General features: G+C 42.4%; 1 protein-coding gene across 1 annotated transcript in view; it reads right to left on the bottom strand.

Annotated features, from left to right (window-relative positions):
* The window catches only part of ZMAT4 (zinc finger matrin-type 4), a 2,083,246-nt gene that overhangs the window by 2,046,733 nt on the left and 18,518 nt on the right, over positions 1-17,995 (bottom strand). The window lies entirely within an intron of this gene.

Below are 17,995 nucleotides of genomic sequence, written 5' to 3'. Positions count from 1 at the left end.
TGCAATGTATATATTTTGCATTCTTGAGTTTGTCTATTAATAACGAAATGATAGTTGGAATCTATTAACAACAAATAATCCCGTGAAGTCTTATGAAACTGATCGTTACCCAGAATGCACCATTCCCATGTAATGCTTCAGCTGTTCATGGGCTACAGGCCACCGGGTTTCCTGGCTCCAGTTGTAATTTGGCATTGAGCCTAAACTTTGACTAGAAGGTTAAAAAAAATCAGTCCAGACTGTATTTTAGAGAATTTTTCAAAAAAAGGATAATTTTCATTATTTACGAAAGCAACAACATTGCCCAGCAGTTTCTTTGTGAATGTACATTATATTTACATAACTGGTCCATTATCGTAGACAAGTAAGACATACACAAACAAACGCCATTTTTAAACTAACCAGTGTTGTAATAACTGAGATGAGCCATGAGAAGGAAATGCTCTTTTTATAATCACATTATAAAAAGTGCGGGAACAAACTAAATCTGACAGGTATTGTTATACAGTTCTGAGAACAAAGTAAATGGGAGGCCCCTGGCACTACTCAAATACTCTCTTATTACTATGAGTTGGTTACGTACAATCATGTTGGCACACTCAACTTTACCATATCTACACACAAGACCATTTTAAAGTTAAATCCACAGCATCAACATTTTACCCTCACAAATGCCGTTTCCAAATGCAGAATTTCCAACACAATGAAATTTCCATCATCTCATGTTTAAGAATATTGCTGGGTTTATGAGCATTTCTGTTTGGAGCTGATTCATAAAATAAGAGAACACCCGCAAACCAGGATGAATTGGGGTATTCCCAAACGCCTACCTAACAAACCATGGAACTACGGTACTACACACAAATGCACTGCTGTCCGTGGCAGGCGTGAGCATGTTTCCAAGGTGAAAATGGGCAGGGAACATCCCTTTATTTAAGGGGGTGTCCGGGGAACTAGGTCTGCCACAGGAAAAATATGTTCCCTCTGCAAAATCAAAAAAATAAGTTATAACGTGGCAAAGTTTCAGGAGCACTGCAGTAAACTTCTTTATCTATACTACTATTATAAAGAGAGAAGTGTGTCCTCTGAGCCAGGTAAACTCGAAAACTACACCACCAATACAAACACCCAAAACATCTTTGAAAACGTCAGGGCAAGCAGATGGACATAGGCTATATTAAAAAAAAAAAAACGTTCTTTAAAAAATTTAATATAAAAAAAAAGTAGTCCCTAGGAAGAAGCACCGGCCGCGACGTGCGAGATGACATCACGAGCGCGAGGAGAAGCGGCGTACAGGAGCAAGAGGAAGAGCGGGGGACGTGAGCACGGGGAGGAGCGGAGAGGAGTGGCGGACAAGCGGGGAGGAGCGGTGATGATCGGCGAGGAGCAGCAGAGCGGGAAACTCAGGAGCAGGTAAGAAAGACTCCAACTGCTCAGGGGCCCTGAAGCAGCCTTAACGTCGGGGCGTCGGGGAAGGGCGGGCGGGGCCCTGAAGCAGCCTTAACTTCGGGGCGGATGGGGGCCCAGAAGCAGCCTTTTGCCTTTTGCTCCCGGACGTCGGGACGGGCTGCTAGTTTGTACATATACCACTATAATAGCTCCTCCTCAGTTTTCATATTGTTACAATTATTATGCAAAACAATTAAACAATGGAACTTGCCTATTTGAACGAAAGCCATAATGAGGATACAAATGTTCATTTAGTTTTTTTAGTCTGAAATTAGTGCTTGCAAATAGAAGAATCATAAAGTGATTCTCCATGACCACACTTTGAGACACCAGAGCGGAAGGGCATTGGGAAGGGGTAAGATTGATAGAGGCACGCACAGAAAGACAGATATACATTGAAGAGGAAGCCTTGAAGACCTACATTAAAATCATGAAAGAAATACTGCGGAGGTAGCAAGTCATCAAAGATATCTCTTCTAGCAAAAAACGGATTTAATCCAAGCCTGAATAAAAATGGACTCGCCAGTCCCAGGGATATGGATGACGTCTGCGAAAGCCGGAAGCAAGAGTTAGAAAAATGCTACTTATGAAGAAATATTAAAGTGGATTATGCAAGCTTGAGGGTTTAAGCAAATATTTCACTTTCCATTTAATAGCTCTCAGAACAATTCTGAGCCTCATATCAACAGTGTGGCAGAAGTCTCATTTAACAGCCATGATTTCAGGCTCAATTACAATGAGCTTCAAATATGCCAGTCAGTGCATCCGTTTTTAGCACTTGTTTAATATTATCAGCAGGAGAATGATGCAGGACACGACAGACACATACAAATCCTTAGATTGGATTTACAATATAATATAAACCCAATAACGAATACATTATTGTCAGACACGTATTAATGGAAGTTCCAATCGAACTATGTATCTAGGTCATATATGATGTTGCACATGAAGGTATTATTTCAGATCTAAACCACTTACCAGTGGGATTATAGCTATTTCTATATGAAAGGAGGCCATATTTTAATAGGCATTCAGTGGCAAATAGATCTATGTCAAATAAAGTATGCTGTCATATAAAAGGTTGATATTTTGTGTCAGACCCATGGGTGCTTGGTCCACCAATGAATGTCATATTTCTACGCACATGTATTGCCACGTCCATAAGGTAAGAATTCTAACCGGATTTAATTGAGTTGCTTGACTCAGTGTGTTCTGAATGGTATATATAGTTAGGAATACCGATGAACTGAATATTAAAATCAACTCAGCTTTACAGGCTACCCGACGTAAAAATGTATGAGCCAAAATAACATAAAGTGACGTTGAGTGGAAATTATTTGCACATTTCCTGGCCCTTTTTAAAATCCAATTGGCCTTTACTTTTCTTGAATGATGAGGTTTACACCAAGAATACAAGTTTGGGAGTGCACTATGTTAATAAAGGTACTGACCATATCAGTTGTTTGTGACCGCAATTGCACAGCCCAATCATTGATCTGATACTGTCTCCCTATAGAGGCCCCTGACTTTTCACGAAGAGGAACCTGTGCCTCTTCACCTTCCACCTCGTGAATGATGCATTGCCATTGAGAAGAGGAAACCAGGGTCCAGGGCACCACTGTTCGATCCTCCCCAACAACCACCAGTGTCATTTCCTTTTTTAAGCAGCCTCTTCCTCTTTGAAGGAAATGGCACGCTTAAAAAATGTCAGCATTCAGTAAATGCCAATGGAGAAATGGGCAGGTGAGAACATGGCCCTGACTTTGCATCAACTAGGGGAAGCTCAAGGCATGGCAAATTCAAGATAGTGCAGATGAAGCATGTAGGATGTATTCAGTTCTGCTGCACCTGTGCCACAGCATAAGTATTCTGTCAGCGCTGTTGCAACTGCACTGCATATGAAAGATAAAGGCAGTGGGGCTCATTCACAAAAGATTTGAAACGCTGCACCTGCAGGATTACAACCTTGCACGAGTGCACGTTTTTTAGGTTGAGCTTTCGAGACCTCTTAATTTAGTATATACTTAATATATACTTATATGTGTATGTACTTTGTGGGCTCTGGAGATCAGCACTAGGGCTTGTCTGCTTCCGCTTAGGGACTTTTTTACATTCAACTGCCTCTATTTAGCTGTCTTGATAAAAAATATCCAGCAGAGGTCAGTCAAATACCAGAATTGCTTTCCTTTTCTGGCAACTGCTTCTATTTTCTTTCTTGATAGAAAACGACCAGCAGAGGACAGTAACATACCAGACTCAATTTAGCATTTTCTAGATTCCAGTACATAGAAATTGTCTTCCACGAGCACCCTTAGACAATAATATTTTTTTCAAATCTTGTATTTTCAGTGATATGACCACCGAAAGGTTCTGATTTTATATTAAAAATAGAGCTTTGGACTATTCCATTTCCCACTGAAAGGTAATGTTTCTCTCCATGTGTTCCCATACCTGGTGGATTAAATAGCACATAGACACCGTTTGTGAATTTCTTGGCATTGTAAATCAACCATGTGCATGTGTATATAGAATTTAGAACGCATGGTAACAGAGCAAGGGTAGTTTATGGTTTGGAATCCATCAGCTGCCACAAATTGCACCTGCTTTGAGTTTTATTTTCGGTAATGTTGAATAAAATGTGTATTTTGGTGCATACTGCACCAAAATCTGCCGTTTCCATTAAATACCAGTCTTATTCCCCTGTTTAATTCTGGCACATAAGACCAGCTGAAATGTAATGGAGGTAAAAACTTTAATGCACCTGGCAATTGGTGTGTGGAAGCTTGTGATTGCTATTTCTGCACCAAATGGTGGTATGTGTGCAAGGATCACAATTTAACAGAGCACTCATAATCAGGCCCTAAATTTCCTAGGGATCTCCCCAACATACAATCTGCCCACAGTGATCGGTAGCAGCAGATGAAATTGCAGAGCTGCGCCATATTTACAGAATGATGTCACTCTCCAACCCTTTCCCTAGCAGTGGTACTGAAATCTGCTGCTGTGCACCACAGAGACACCATTGCCCCATAGTGCAAGGGTGTCTCTGTGAGTGCCGCATAGGTTTTGTACTGAAAGGATAGCCTTCCAGTACAAAATACCTTGCTAAGACTAATTTTAACATTTTCCCCTCTTTGTATGTGTGCTGTAAAGTGCAGCACACATATAAAGCCAGAAAAGGAAGGAGAATTGAAAGCATTTCTCCTTCTCTGCATCAGCTTCATAAGGGTGCAGTTTTCTGGAGCTAACCCTATCTAAGTCATTTAGTAAATAGGGTTTAGCATCAGAAAATAGGGTTTAGCATCAGAAACCTTAGGTGGTTTCATGGGAACGCCCATGGACCACCCATGGAATGCCCCTTTGGTGCAAAGTAATTCACAATACTTTCACGCAATCTCACGCTATTTCCAGAGCTAAACAGATTTAGCTCTAGAAATGAAATTGGAGAAAAAAGATTTAGCGCCAATTTGCGTCACTTTTGTGATACAAACACAATGTAAAATCTTGGTAAATCTACCCCTTAGTTAGCTAAACCAACAAAGCTTTTAGAATGAAAATTGCCACAAAGGTAATGAGAAGTGAAGGTAGGGATCAAGCTTTATAAAGAAAACAAAAATTGTGTCATAGGAAAGCAATGGAAAAAGCCACTCAACAACAGACGTGTGAAATTGCAAACTTTTGTTTTATGATTTGTCATGAAATGAAGTAAAATTTCACAAAATTAATTTTACAGTAGCTCATGTTAAAACTGAACTCCAGTGTATACTTTGAGCTACCAGAAACGGGGTTGTTCAAGCAGAAAAATGCCTCCTACAAAAAAAATTCAGAAATTTCACAGAGGCCATTGAATTTCATGGATTTCACGTAACAGGCGCAACCTGCTGGTGACCGGCAAGTGAATGCAGCCAGATACTGGTTGGCGGATACTGCTCTCCCTTGAACCTCATGCTACTCTTTGCAAACGTAGACTGCTCTCTATGTCTTGTGATGTTTTATCTTTATCGCCTTCAGAATCGCAGAGTGGTGCCCATAGCATCTCCCATTTCCCACTTCAGGGGTGTAATTTTGTGTACATTTCAATTGCACTTTCGGTCTTAAAGCCTGTCCTTTCAGGTGTTCTGCATTTTGCCATGTATTTCTGATCCAGAACATGCCTCCTGCTGATTTTCCCCTGATTCTCTCTCCAGTTAGCTTATTCTTCATCTGCTCCTCAACCTCTTTAAAATGGTGATCAGATTACATCATTCTTCTTGTTACTCTGCTTTTGAAAAATGTCCAAACGTTCACCTACACATTTAACACCCTTTTTTAATAGGTCAGAGGGATTTCTAAGAAACATACTTGGGAAATATGTGGAAAACTCATTAGGCCCTGAATATGAGTGGCACTGTGAGATTTCTGTATGTGCAGTAACTGAAGTTAACACGTGCACAGAATTGAGATTTTAGTCAGCTAACAACACCCCCCCTATTTATTGTTCAAAAATGCCAGGAAAATACCACTGCATTTAGATTTTGGTGGCGTAAGCACCAAAATCCGCATGGCATGCCCTTTTGGCCTATTGCGGGTGTTAAATTCCGATCCTTGGGTTAGCGAATTTTAAAAGACGCGCTAAAAATCGCATCCAGGGGCAGGCAAATCACAGTAAAGGTCTAAAAAGGATTTAATGCCATCTAAACTTCATCTAATGAGGGCTAAAGTTTGGGAAAACTGGTAGCCTTCCCACCAGCCTAGTGGGATTGTAGCATCATATCATATGAATTTATGAATTTAGGATTTGATAGCACTACCTAAGCCAATAATAACCAAACTATGGCACGGGGGGGGGCCGCTTGCAGCCCTCATGACCTTTACAAACGACCCCCTGTCAAAGGCAGCAATGAGCTTCTGTTTACTTGATTATCTAGCATTCAGAAAGATGTAAAATAAACAGCCAGTCATTTATTCTAAAGTTAACAGAAGTTAAATAAAGGAAGTAACTAAGGTGACCTACACTGCTTAACTTTAGCAACATCCTCATTTATAAAGACATTTGCCACAAAGGTGAACAAATATAATAGTCCCTCCACAATTCAAAAATATGTTTTATTAACATGCATAAGCATCTCAACATAGTACTTCAGATTATATCAGTGCATTGAGAGGTATTTAGAACTTATTCATGGTTTCCTCTGACAACAATGGCAATAGTGAACTAAGAGGCAAGTCCGTTAAATGCACCCCTTCGGTGGCCTGGATTGCTATTATACATGGACAACATTACAGTTTATTACATCAAAGACAAGAGAAGGTTTTGTAAAGTGCACATACTGAAGTCTTGTATCTCGAGGTCCTCTTATATGTGCTAAAGAAGAAAAAGTGGTAAACTGAAATAAAACAATTGCATGGGATTACACAATTTAGTCGTGGGCAAGCCTGCATTGATTCCAGATTTTTGGGTTTCACATTTTGCAATTACGTCACTAGATGCACATGCTTCACTTCCCCTACTACTACCTTCTTCCCCCTCCTGGACAACCAGCCAGTCACCCTGCTGCCTTTAGCAGTGGCGGCCTGTGCAGGTAAGCATGGAGGAGTGGGGCGGGGTGGAGGTCGGGGGTTGGAAGAGACAAACCATGAAATAGGGAAATAAATAAATAAATAAAACCACTTACCTTGTGCTCACCGCATAGCAGAGTCAGCGTTGCGATGAGCGCAAGGTAAGCGGTTTTATTTATTTATTTTATTATCCCCATTCCATCGTTTGTCACTTCCATTCCACGCCCGCTCCACCACGTTTACCTGCATGGGCCACAACTGGCATTCGATCACCCCACAGGCCAAATCTTTTGGTTCCCAGGAAAGTGTTTGCAAGTACACATGGCCTAAGCCAGGGGTACTCACAAACATTTGCCCAGGGGCCACAAAGTACGGTCTGTGAGGTGACCGAGGGCCGCACTGATTTCAGCAGGGCAGCTAAAGGGGGTCTGGGTGGGTCAGGGATTGTTTGAGGAGGTCTAAAAAACATGTTAAATAAAGAGGCAAGCATGTATTTGCAGGTTAATACATGCTTGCCTGTTTATTTAAAAAGAATTCTGAATATTAGTGTTCCGCAACCAAATAGCAGCTGGTGCTGCTGTTCACCAGGAGGGCCGCATGTAAAGTTTAAGAGGGCCGGAAGTGGTCCCTGGGCCGAACTTTGAGTATTACTGGCTTAAGCCATATTAACCATTCCAGAGTAGTCGTTCGTTGGTAAATATACTGTATCCTTAATGACCAATCCACTTGTCTTGTTAGATAGGGGGTTGCTTAGAAACGCTATTTTACTCAGAATCGCACAATATCCCCTTATTAGCACTATCTTGGGATAATTTTTCAACTAACTAGCATGGGTTGAAGGAAGCAGATGATTCAGATGATTGCTTTAAATGCTGATCTTCCACTTTGAATAATTTCTTTGTCTCTGTCCAATGCTATAAATTCAACATGGATTGTTCTCGTGCTCAGTTAATGACAATTGTCAAGATACATCATGAAATCGCAGTATCTCTGGTACAAAATGTCTGCTGACAGTGCCATCTTTTATTCACATCTTTTATGCTTCTATCTACCCTTCAGATCCGGTAACAGAAAAAACGGATTTATTTTCTGGGAAGCATGTCTCCCTTTGTTTTATGTTCCTCATTAGCACCCGGAATGACTTTAATACGTATTCGAAAGCACAGACTCCCTCCCACGCGCTCACCTTGTTCAGCTTTTTCTATAGCTCCATCTGAAACCGCTGTCAGAGGAGGAGTGCTTAATAATATTTGCTTCGCGCTCATCTGCCTAGTATGCAAGGCCACACTTTTAACAAATGTTATCAAATGCAAAACAGACGCCTTTTGATACACAATTCATTTCGTTTCACTAGAAACGTCTCTCAGAAAACCCAAGGCAGCTACTTACAGAAAAAGCTCCTTTGCCCATGAATTGTGAATACACATATTGTGTGGAGGGGGCATTAGTCACTGTTAAAGCATCAATCAACCCATCAGGACATATTTGTTACTCCATCACTCTTGGTAGAGACTTGAACGTAGTCAAGAGGTGATTGAAGTGTCTATGCTATTGCGTGATTAATTTGAGCAGGCCTTGTTCATTTGCCATGTATCCTTTCCAGTGTGCCTTTCATTGCTTCCCAGGTTGTCAGCAGTGATATCAGTTGCATGTTAAGCAACAGGCTCTTGAAATGTCGCACTGTATGCTTGTCACAGCGCTGCCACTTTCCTTATTCATTGCGAATTCCCAAGCGAATGAGGAGGGCTTGGAATACACAGAGTGAACAGAGCATCGTCAATCTCTGATCCTCTGGTATGGAATTTATCATAGCTGATGCTTGTTACTAATGAATGAAAGGAAACAGATTATCTGAGACCCTCATATTGCTGCAACATAACATAACATAACATAACATAACATAACATAACACAACATATACCATAACAACAGTGCTTGTAAGCCATTTAACTTGCCTAAACCAAAGTGTCACTTTAAATTACAGAAACAAAATGAGGGTTGGATAAAATAATTGCAATAGTTTCCTAACTTAACAGTAATCGGTTTGATGGCTGTTAAGTGAGGGAAGGCATTAACATCAGGACTTTCCAGGGCTTCTTTTTCTTTTTTAAAAAAAAAATGTATTGATCATCATCAGTTCAGTATTTCATCATTTCGTTGTTACATAGAATAGATACCTTAAATCATATATTTTCTTTTCAGAGAAACAAACAGAGGAAAGGTATATACAAAAGCGTGCTAATTTTCATAACAAGGCACAGCATCTTGACCACCGGACCAAGTATCTTCTTCAGCCTTCTTGGTGTGAGGAGCCACACACCCCCATGACATTGGCATTGTTATTTATATCTAATCCTATTAATCCGCCCTTAAAGCAGCTCTTTTCCCCTCCTATCTTCTCCTCCTCTTTCAGAGAAGTCCCTATACCTAAGTTCAGTACTCCTGGCTCCTACCTTTTAACTTCTCTCCATCCTCTTTTTCCATTCTAAGACTGGAGCCCAGATACGCTTCCCCAGTTGCTTTGCCTTCCAACCTTTCTTCTCATATAGTGCCTTCTCAAAATTATATGTTGCTAATAATCGTGTCATCTATTGTTGAAATGTTGGAGGGTTTGGATCTTTCCATAAATGTAAAAATGTAAATTGATACTTGTATAGCGCACTACTCACCCGCAAGGGTCTCAAGGCGCTTGTACGAATACCGCTGTGGAACCCATCCGGGCTTTCCCTGTGAGGCGTCCACTCCTGGGCACCCCCAAGATGGAGGCCAGGCATCCTTAGCACCTTAGCTGCGTGTAAACATTTCTCCCCAGTGCTGCGCTGTCCATTAGAAATAGTGCTGAATGGACGTTCAATGGTCGTGCGCAGCACTGGGGAGGTAGCGCTGCTGACGACCATTGGCCGTCAGCAGCGCTTAAGGGGTTAGCGTTGTGGGGGGCCATAGAGATGCTATGCATATCCTACTTATAGCCATCGCCAGAAATATAAATTCCTGATGATCTGCAGGGACCCTTTCTCTCACTACACCCAATACCATTACTTCATTGGTTAAATTGATAGAGATCCCCTTTGCTCTATACATAAACTGTTCTATTGAGCTTTTAAATGGATCTAGGGCTTCTTTTTCTATCATAAAATCCCCGTGTTCACCCTCTGGCGACGAGGAAAAGTTGTGTCACCAAGCTTTCCTTTCCAAGTGCTTATTTTGTATCAAATAGAAGAGCTAGGACCCTCAGGTGTTCTCTGAAGCTCGCAACTAGCGGCGCCTAATGTTCGGGGCTAACAATTGATTTAGCTACCACTGTACATACTCGGGGCTTTAAGTGGGATGAAAAAACTGGACAGTCTCTCAAAGGGGCATGGCCGATGTAATTAACGGCATGGTTTAAAAGCACGTAAACTAAAAATATTTGCTTAGCATAGAATAAGAATAATCTGCCCCAATGTTATTTTGCTGTTTCTGTCATTGCATCCAGCTATGATACAACAAGTAACATTATACCTACAACAACTCAGAACTATTGGCTTTGTCAATGGTTGTTAGTTGCATAAGATAAATAAGCAGCAACTATGGCTTGTTGTATATAATATTGAAAAAGCTTCTACTTAAAGCCTTGGTGAAAAAACGACGATGTTGCTGCTCCTACTTTTCAAAAAGAGAAGGGAAATCCAGAGAGAAAATGGCTCTCTTTAAAGGATTTCCCTTTCCCTACAACACTCACCTGGCATGACCTCATGCCCTAACTTCACCAGTGAGAAGTGCAGCAGTGTGAGCATGCGCAGATGATGTGCCTGCTGGCACTGCAGTCTGGAAAAAAATGGACAGCCTGTGCCAGGGCACAAAGCAGAGCGCAATAGTGACTCGTTTTGAGACCTCCTTTTAAAAACATCCGGTGCTCAGCACAGGCAGGACCAGGCCCACTTAAAGCCCTGTACATACTCTCTGCCCCTTAATCTTACTTTTCAGGTTCTTTTTAATCCCTGTTCTCTCCCTTTGTCCATATTTTCTAGTCTTTCACTTCCCACTTCTTTGTCACTTCTCTGCATTTCTCTCTCAGACATTCCATGTCCCCAAATATGAGTGGTGGTGACTGTCATCGGATCGAATAATTCACTGAAAATGGGAGTCCTGGTCTGTGGGCTTAGACATTGACTGCTATGCTTCTGAGAGAGCTCAAACTGAATAAAATGTACGAGTGCATCACACTTACACGTAGAACGCACAAATCATGAAGAGAAATGCCATGAGTGCTGATACTATATTCACCTATATCCTGAAATGTGTAGTTAATCTAGAGATTTTATATAGAAGTGGAATTAATGTAGAATTGTGTGAAAAAGTAACCTTACTAGGTGTGATTAATCCGGATCCATATTATGTAGCTGCTAATGAAAAGAGTGTCAAGCACAGAAAGGAATAGGCCTCATGGCCAGAGCTGAAAGAGTTGGGAAAGGGGTCTAAACACATCAATATGGATTGCACTAATGTTATTTAGTAGTTATGTTTAATAGGTTTATATTTTATAGATGTGTTTACACAATCCTAGAGTAGAGTATTAACGTGATAATGATTAATGAAAAAGTTTGAAGAGTATAATCGTTATAAGAATTGTTGTAGGCCTGAAATGTTTAAACGACTCTGATTTACACGTATTAGTTTGTGCCAAGGTTTGAATGTTGCAAACTTTCGTTAGAAGTTTATGAGAATTGGGATCCTAGCTGCAGATGTCTGTCTGCAAGAGAAGGGGGGATCCAATTATAAATGAAATGAATAGAGGTTTGTTCAGGAGCCTGGCACAGACACGGAGGAGGGTTCAGGAATGTTTTAAGGGGTATCGGCGGGCCGGAGAAGAGTCTGAGAAGCAAGGTCAACTCTAACGCACGAGGCCCAAAAGACGCGCAACATGGAAAAAGCCAGAAGCAACACCACGTGAGGGGCGTCTCACGAGGGGCGTCTCAAATGTTGTTGTATGTTTTGTATTAGGGACAGCACCCCTGGGTGGAGTTAGAGCAGATGCCTGAGGACCCTTTAGAGAGCAGATGGGTAGGCAGAGAGGGGTCATGACTGGAGGATTATAGGTTTTCACCAAGAGACTAAGAGTGGGTGATCTTCTTGGGAAGTCATTCACAGCTGACACCTTTTGATAGGTTGAGATTTTGTTAAGTAGGGATACCATCCAGATCAGGGTAGGGACAGCCTAACCTGTATTTTCCCTCCAGCCCTAAATGACGGAGAGATCACAATACGTGTCTATGCTTGCAGCCCTGTTATTTTTAGAATTGGTACTGGTAGTCTTCTTTGCTCGTCTGAGGGTTTTCAGAGAGCACATGTATGTAGTTGGGCCCGTATATCTTGTGAATCTCATTTTAAGATGCCTGTACTTGCAACTAATCCTAACCTTATAATAAATCTTTGAAAGCTAGAAGTTGTTTGTGATCCTTCCGAGCGGAGTCCATTATTGATTGAACTAACCTGGTAAGAGATGCACTTTCTTCCCTCAATGACAGGCAACAAAGGTTCAGACGACCAGATCGGGGTTTTAGATCAAGAGTGATAAGGTAGCGATCAAAATCTCGCCCCCAGCAGTTGGTAGCTATAGAGGATGGTTGCCTTCTTGAGGAAGGTGATCTAGGCCAGGTTAGATTACCCCCAAGGCCCCTAGAGATCGATGATCAGAAGAACCGCCCGCCGAAGAAGGTCCGGATGACGTGAGACAGAAAAGCAGCAGTATCGGTCGAGAGTGAGTATAAAGGGTCATGCGTGTTAGATTGCGGTGTTTTTGTATTGTATCTATGTTGTAATGTCTGGCGGAGTTGAATGCCTGTAGAGTGACTGTGGAACAGGTTGTGAGCGCGCGCAACCGGTGGAAATCTTAAGTTCAAGGAGAGCTTAAGTGGTTCGGGTGTATCAGACATCCAGAGTAATTGTCAACCAGTGTGAAGGGGGTCATGAGGTACCATTGATCGCCCGCAGGACCGAGATAGGGGGAACGTAAGAGTGAGTGCGTGAGTAACGGACGCTGGTCGGAAGTTACTGTGTGTGTAAGAAACCTATCAGAGGGACGATAGACATTTCGTCAGTTGTGGTGACAATTACAGATAGACTGTGGACGTACAGTCGAGAGAAGTGACCGCTTGGTCGGAAGTAGTCATTTTTTTTCAGTGTATGAATGGGACGCATGCATGACCGGGAGACGAGCTGAGAAAGGAGGGGTGCTGCTGCGAAGCGGAGACGAGTGACGTCAGAAAGTGCCGCGCTGGGATTGGCCGGCCTGGAGCAAGACCGCGCTGCGATAGGCCAGCTAGCAAAGCCGCGCTAGGATTGGTGGATTGTCATCAGGAAGTAAACAGAGTATTGAGGCTGGAAATTGTGCGTATAATCATGAAGTGTTTTAAATGGGAGCGTAGATCTTATGAAGGGGAAGAAGCCCCGCCGGAGGGTACGCCGGCTCGTTATATGGCGGCAAATGTTGGGCTGCACACAATATTGTGGATTTCAGAGTGGAGCAAGATTACGGAAGGGAATGAGGAACTGACGTTTCCGAAGTACGGGACGTTCAGACTAGAGGTGTTACACAGATTAAAAGCAGTTATGACCTCAATGAGACCTATGCCTAGACCGACCCAGTTTGAAGCTCTCAATGCCTGGATTAGGGCCGCGCACAAGAAGAACCTGAATAGACGACAAGAAAGGGTGAAACGATCGGTAAGAGCAGTGCAGGAGGCCAAATGGGATGCGGATACTAAAAGATGGAGAGTACATAACATGGAAGTAAATAAATTGTACCCAGTGTTAGAAGCGCCCGGAAACAAAAGTCCACTAGAAGAAGATGATGAGAGCGAGACAGAGGACAGCCTGATAAATAGGTTACTCACAGATAGGCCACCCCCGTACAACAAGGAGACAGAAGAAGTAGAGCGCAGTGAAGGAAGGGGGGCCAGTGTAGGGGAGTATAGACCGCTTCCCGTTTCCCATTGGGATCCTCCTGCAAAGAAAGAACTGTCACAGTCTAGTCCGTTGCCGCAGGTGGTCGGGAGGTTTGTGGTACAAAGGGTGCCAGAAACGGAGTGTGCCACATCCTACGCACTGCCAGATGCCCTGCAAGTACCTGTTACTATCGGTCCTATAGTATCGATTTATGACCCAGAAAAAGCACGGGGGAGGAACAGGTACGGAGGGACAGGGAAAACGCAGAGATGGCAAGGAGGAATGATACCATCACTTCCTCAAGCCAGTTGCCCAGACCGAGAGACTGGAGTACCCCAGTGCACACAGCAGCAGATCCGACAGGAGATCAGGGGGGCCCTAGATGGCCGATGGATCTAAGGGGGGCAAGACCGCCATCCTTCCAGGAGTTCAATGAGTACATGAAGAAATGGGACGAGGCAGTAGAGGCTCACAAGAGCATCATAGCTGCGGAAGCTGGAAGGGAAAGCCAGGACAGCAGGACCCGGACTCACTGCGGGGCTGATGAAAGCAGTCCGGAGTGGGACGGGAGGAGACAGGATAGTAGGGGAGACACCCATCATACTAGGAGTGGAGGTAGACCAGATCTGGAAAGCAAGAGCCCTGAGTGTGGGGGGGTGTCCCGCCCAATACATAGTGAAGGAGACAGGAGAACGCAGGAGTACAGAGACAGCTTCAAGTGTACCCACTGTGTGCCTGGCAACGGTGAACAGAATGGGAGTTGCGAGAGGCCTCGCCATAGCCCCTGTGATTACGGACAAGAGTGCAGTCCAGGGAATATGGGGAACCGAGAAGGATCTTACCAGATACTGAGTGACACTAGACAGAGAGATGAAAGAGAGAGTGGACAGAATAAGATCGGGGGTAACAGGCCCGTGTTCCATCACCTTCCAAGATCGGATGGCCGAGCATGGGACCTAGAGAGATGGGAGCAAGGGAGAACTCTCCTTAACTCTGCTGAGCCCAAGCGTAGGGCTCGGAGTTGGGATGGTAGAGAGACATAATACATAAAACAATGAGGATTACAAGGTGTAGGACTCACATCTCATCTGTAGTATGGGGTCTGTAGAAGTACAAATTCAGGGTTTAAACAGTACGTCAGTGGTTGGAGTTTAATAACAAGAATGTATTTCTACCGGAAAAAAAACATTTTTAGAAACAATAGGATAATGAAAGACCTGGGAAAATATAATGTTCTAACCTATAAATGTAATTTGCATGCAGATCTATGATGACAATTCATTTGTCAGGATGCTATATTCGGAGTGTTACTTATGAACTGCAAGTAACAAAAGGATCCCTGTGATAAAAGAAGTAATCCACTGAGCCTTCAACATAAAATCCAGTTCTATGATTCGTTTGGAATGCGAAAGATTTTGAGTCTGATTTACATGAAGGGCATAGACTGAAGATGTTGATTGTTTACAGAACAAAAGGATTACTGAAAGTGTAAAGCATTTATATTCCAAGGTATATTTGAAAAGAAGTCCTTGATGCATATGAGTCATTTATGGCTTGTCTGATGTTGTATTAGTCTTCATCTAGCTTCGCCAAAGAGTTTAATCTAAAATAAATGGTTTTCAAATGAGCATTTTTGTTGTATGTAATTTTTTACACAAAATGCCAATATTACATTTAAGTATGCCCTCCATGCACAGAAACCTGGGGGACGGGGGAAATGAAAATTACAGATTACTTGCATAACACGTCCCTGCCTCCATTTTAGATACGATTACACTCTTAGCCCTATAAAAATAGCAGAAAAAAACAAGGGTCGCAAAAAGTAGCTGCTTTCTTTCTGGTTATTTGCGTTGTTCCCATGTATTAATGTTACATTTTGGTGTGAATGCCGTGTAATTATGGCGTGCAATTATAAGCATAATAAATAGCGCGATTTCGGAAAGTTCGTCCAGTGTAACACGAGATTAAAAAAGCATAATAGAAATTTCGCCCAGGCCTAAAACATCAGTGTAGACTGCATGTGACACAGTAAACTGTGTATACATTGTGTTTTCTACAACCTCATACCTAAACTTAGTTCTACATTTTGGGGAAGTAAAGTCCTCCTGATCCAAATTATTGTAAAGCAGTCTTTTTTATATTGTGAATTGCAAGAGTTGTGGATTGCATTACCCGCACACCCAAAACTTATTCTTAATAAGTGACCCGTTCCTTATAAAATAGCCAGTAAGAAGCAAACAACTTATTCGGTTTGCAACTAACCATGCTCTAATTCCTGGAGCAGCTGATCCATTAGTCCTACCTTTATGATTTTATAGACCGCATACATTTCAACATCTACATTATGCTATTTTTATTTTATGCGGCAACGTCAAGGAAATGTATTTGTACAAAATTATTCCTGGAGGTAGGCGTAGCTTACCCGTGGAGTAACATACTTCCTCAGTTGTCCTTAACCTTCGTATTATGACCTCACTATGCTTATCAAAAAGATGTCAATTATGTATTTTGCTTGCAGTTCGAAAAGAACACAGTTTGAAAAGGCTGCCATTGTCCTGACAATAGGATCGCGACTCACAGTAAGAGGCGTAACAAAGACCCAAAATGACTAATTGTCTCAAACATGACGGAAACAACAGTTAGTCATCCTGCATCATTATGGGCCATATTATCAAGAACGGCGATAACATTATCGACGCTTTAGCGGCAAGAAACTGGGCTTGATACTATATGCCCTTGAGAATTCCCATAGAAGCCCAGATTCTTGTGTGAAGGACATCAAACCTGGGCTTCTATGGGAATTCACAAGGACATATTATCAAGCCCCTTATCACCACTTTAGCTGCAGTTTCCTGCCGCTAGAGCAGCAATAATGTTATCGCCGTTCTTGATAATATAGCCCTGAGTGAGATTTAGTGCAGTATAAGAAGAGGGAACAAGCAGACAGGCAGGCAAAAATTCACAAACAAATTTAAAAAAATGAAAGTAAAGCACAAGGGCGTCAAGGGAGCATTTCTAAAAAGCTCTTTCTGGTAGGAGTCCAGATGCGAAGGTTGTTCTTGTGGAGGCACGTCACTGTCAGCAGTGTCACTTTTCTTTAATTAATAAATGCAAAAACAAAATGTGTGCAGTTCCATTGGAGAGCTCCCTTACAAAGAGGGTTCATTTCTCATGTGGGATCCATAACAAAGGCAGTGTTGCTACACAAACGCTTGCTTTGAAATCAAAAGATTTAGCAATGTCAGCAAAAGGGACCGCATTGGAGGCATGGAAATAAATGTTGCTGTAAAGTGTTTCCTCTCACAAGGTTACAAGAGAGGGCATTTGGAAATGCCAGGAACTAAGCTTACTGACGGCAAAGACAAGGCACTGAGGTGGAGCACGCTGCCAGCAAGTCAGCAATGTCTTCCATTGAAATTTGTTAGACGTTGTCGATAGTGTTTTTGGATAGATCACAAGTCGAAGAGAGTTTGCCTCCATTTTTGTTCCAGCCAGTGCATGCATATCTTGACACGTGTTTCAGAGCCTCTGTCTAACTTCAGCAGAGAGTGGCAGATACATTTAGTGTTGTTGCTCGAAATGCTTCTCGTTGTATACCAGGTTACGTACAAATCTTGGTTGTGCATCCAGCAATGGCTCCTCGACCATATGACTCTCAGGGAAGCCTATTGAGGGTGCGAGGGAGACACCACACTGCCAGGGCGTCGCACCAGTTCTCCATTGCATTATGGTAGATGCACTTTGAAGTGTTTATGAGCTGCTGACAAGTGTTTGCCACCAATGTAGGTGCAACCACTGCTTGCATTTCTGGTCACATGTTTCTGGATTCTTGCCGTCTTCATCAATTAGTACCATGTAGGTTTGAAGGTGCTTGAATTGATGATTCTAGTAAATCATGTAAAATGCCATTGCACAGCATGAAGATCAATTAGACATTTTGAATTTGCGACCCCAGGATCAATATTAATTAGGCATTTTGAATTTGCGACCCAATATGATTGACTGCCAATGCAGGGATCAAGGCATGTAAGGAACTGTGGACTCTAACCTTGTATTTGCTTTCATAAAGTGAAAAGAT

Source organism: Lissotriton vulgaris, chromosome 11 (genome assembly GCF_964263255.1).
Source record: "Lissotriton vulgaris chromosome 11, aLisVul1.2, whole genome shotgun sequence".
Lineage (NCBI taxonomy): Eukaryota > Metazoa > Chordata > Amphibia > Caudata > Salamandridae > Lissotriton > Lissotriton vulgaris.
The sequence above is the reverse complement of the archived record's forward strand: the minus strand, read 5'-3'. Positions and strand labels throughout refer to the sequence as shown.